Consider the following 3,736-nt stretch of genomic DNA (forward strand, 5'->3'; position numbering starts at 1 on the left):
CACAATCTTAACAACATAGAGAAACAGACTAGAAAAGAATGAATGGAGCCTCAGGGTCCTATGAGGCAATACCAACAGATGAAATATTTGTATCATCAGAGTCCCAGAAAGAGAAAAGAAAGAGTATGGGACTGAAAAATATTCAAGGAAATAATGGCTGAAATTTTCCCAAAGTTGGCTAAAGTTATAAACCTGTAGATTCAAGAGGCTGAGCTAACATAAATAGGATAAGCCAAAAGAAATCCATGCCAGTACACATTATAATTAACCTTCTGAAAACAAAACACAAAGATGTGCTTGCTTCAGGCTGGGCACAGTGGCTCAGCCTGTAATGTCAGCACTTTGGGAGGCTGAGGCAGGCAGATCACCTGAGACCAGGAGTTCGAGAGCAGCCTGGCCAACATGGTGAAACCCTGTCTCTACTAAAAATACAAAAATTAGCTGAGCATGGTGGCGTGTGTCTGTAATCCCAGCTACTAGGGAGGCTGAGACAGGAGTATAGCTTGAACCTGAGAGGAGGAGGTTGCAGTGAGCCAAGGTTGCGCCACTGCACTCCCACCTGGGCAACAGAGATTAGCATGGCCCCTGTGCAAGGATGACACACAAATTCATGAAGCCTTCCATATTGGAAAAAAAAAAAAAACTAAACTAAACCCACAGAAAAAAATCTTGAAAGTAGCATGTGAGAGAAATGACACCTTACCTACAGGGGAAAAGCAATTAAAATGACAGCAGATTTCTCATCTGCAACCATGCATGCTAGAAGGAAATGGCACAACATTCTTCAAGTTGTGAAAAGGATTGTCGGTGGTGAAATCTACATCTAGCAAGAATATCTTCAGGAATGAGTAGAAAATAAAGAATTTTATTTCTCAGACAAATGAAAACAAAGAGTATTTGTTGTTAGCAGGCCTACCTTTTAAAATGGCTTAAAATGTCAAAATAGGAAATAAAAAGCACAAAGAGGCTTGGAACTTTGGAAAAAGAACAATGGAATGAGTAAAAATGGGAATAAATATGATGGACTCTCATTCCCTTCATGAATTTCTTATATCATATTTGATATAAAAATTTTAACATTACATGATATGGTGTTTAATGTATGTAGAGGAAATACTTAAGACAATTATACTTTAAAACTAGAGAGGGATTTCTACTTCTGAAAACATGGAATAGACATAGTTTTCCCAGTTTATCCCATTCAGTACAGATAAAATCCAACAGAAGTCTGTGAAAGGTGGAGGGATGAAGCCTGACTGATTAGGTACATGGAGACCTGAGGAAGAACATGGAAGCTCCCTTGGCTTTCTTTTAGCCTTGTATATCCCAAACTGGGTGCTAGAGAAGCCTGCAACACAATAATGCCAGTGAGCACAGGCAAAAATAAAGACCTAAGAAAGACTGACTCTTTAGTCAAAAGATCAGGAAAGAAGCAACCTAGCAAGAGATACAACTTAGATATTAATTTATCCACCTCAAACACTGCAGACAAAGTTCAGTCCCAGGCCCACCCCACAGATGGCTGTGTGGGAAGCCTAGAATTCTACCACTCTTGCCAGGTTTTAATGAGGCACAGGGATCAAGTCAGAGAAAGCTGAGTGGGGAGCTGAGACTTTTATCCTTATGATCCTTATCCCTCCTCCCTCCACAGTGTCAATGGAGACTGTCTGTGGAACCTAGACTTCCAGCCCCATTTGGGCTTAACAAGGCACTCACATTCCCATACATGGGTACCAGAGGAGACCTAGTGAAGATTCAGGACTTTCACCATTACCTAGCAATAATGAAGCCACACCACTATGGTGTTAGTGGAAACCACGTGGGGAGCAGTATTAAGACACCCTGGTGCCTACCAGCGAGGGTGATATTAGCAGAGGCCTAAAGGGGAACCTGAACTCCTGTGCCACCTAGCAGTAATGAAGAGCCCCTTTCCTCTGGTGTCAACAAAGGCTGAGTGGGGAACCTGGATTTTCTTTTTTTTTTTTTTTTTTTTTTGAGACGGAGTCTCGCTCTGCTGCCCAGGCTGGAGTGCAGTGGCCAGATCTCAGCTCACTGCAAGCTCCGCCTCCCGGGTTCACGCCATTCTCCTGCCTCAGCCTCCCAGGCAGCTGGGACTACAGGCGCCCGCCACGTCGCCCGGCTAGTTTTTTTTTTTGTATTTTTAGTAGAGACGGGGTTTCACCATGTTAGCCAGGATGGTCTCGATCTCCTGACCTCGTGATCCGCCCGTCTCGGCCTCCCAGAGTGCTGGGATTACAGGCTTGAGCCACCGCGCCCGGCCAGGAACCTGGATTTTCAATCCTGAAGCAGAAGAATCGCTTGAACCCAGGAGGGGGAGGTTGCAGTGAGCCAAGATTGCACCATTGCACTCCAGCCTGGGCAACAAGAGCGAAACTCCGTCTCAAAAAAAAAAGAAAGAAAGAAAGACATGTTAACCCAGAAGTCTATATCCAGAGAAGAATATCCTCCTTTGGCGTGTTCAAGACATTCCTTTTTTTAAGACAGAGTCTCATGCTAATACCCAGGCTGGGATGCAATGATGCTGTCTCAGCTCACTGCAACCTCCGCATCCCGGATTCAAGCGATTCTCCTGCCTCAGCCTCCTGAGTAGCTGGGATTACAGGCGTGAACCACCATGCCCAGCTAATTTTTGTATTTTTAGTAGAGATGGGGTTTCACCATGTTGGCCAGGCTGATCTCAAACTCCTGACCTCAAGTGATCCATCCACCTCTGCTTCCCAAAGTGCTGGGATTACAGGCACGAGCCACCGCACCTGGCCCCAAAACATTCTTAAAGGACTTAAAAGTAAATTTGTCACCAGCAGATATACCCTGAAAGAATGGCTAAACGAAGTCCTCTAAACAGAAAAATAAAACAAAGAGTCTTGGAACATCAGGAAGAAGGAACGAACAATAAGAAGAGAAAAATGTAGGTAAATCCAGTAAACTCTTAAGTTTTCTGAAAAACTTTGTTGAAGCAAAAATTATATCACTGTCCAATGTGGTTCTCAATGTATACAAAGGCAATATTTAAGACAATTATAAATGAGGGCGGGTAGGGCAGGCACGGTGGCTCATACCTGAAATCCCAGCACTTTGGAAAGCCAAAGCAGGTGGATCACCCGAGGTCAGGAGTTGGAGACCAGCCTAGCCAACATACGAAACTCCATCTCCACTAAAAACTACAAATATTAGCTGACGGTGGTGGCAGACACCTATAATCCCAGCTACTTGGGAGGCTGAGGCAGAAGAATCACTTGAACCCGAGAGGTGGAGATTGCAGTGAGCCGAGATTGTGCCATTGCACTCCAGCCTGGGGGACAGAGCGAGACTCCGTCTCAAAAAAAATAAATAAATAAAATAAATAAATAAATAATAAATGAGGGAGGGCAAAAGGATGTAAAGGTAAATGAAGTTTCTTTTGAGATGGAGTTTCGCTCTTGTTGCCCAGGCTGGAGTGCAATGGCATGATCTCAGCTCATCGCAACCTCTGCCTCCTGGGTTCAAGTGATTCTACTGCCTCAGCCTCCCAAATAGCTGGGACTACAGGCATGCACCACTATACCCGGCTAATTTTGTATCTTTAGTAGAGATGGGGTTTCCCCATGTTGGTCAGGCTGGTCTCCAACTCCCAACCTTGGGTGATCCGCCTGCCTTGGCCTCCCAAAGTGCTGGGATTACAGGCATGAACCACTGTGCCTGGCCGGTAAATGAAGTTTCTACACATTACTGGGAC

At 44.6% G+C, this 3,736-nt stretch overlaps 1 pseudogene; it reads left to right on the forward strand.

Annotated features, from left to right (window-relative positions):
- Positions 1-565: 565 nt before the first annotated feature.
- Positions 566-630, forward strand: LOC115894063 (annotated as a pseudogene).
- Positions 631-3,736: the final 3,106 nt, after the last annotated feature.

Source organism: Rhinopithecus roxellana, chromosome 16 (assembly GCF_007565055.1).
Source record: "Rhinopithecus roxellana isolate Shanxi Qingling chromosome 16, ASM756505v1, whole genome shotgun sequence".
NCBI classification, from domain to species: Eukaryota; Metazoa; Chordata; class Mammalia; order Primates; family Cercopithecidae; genus Rhinopithecus; species Rhinopithecus roxellana.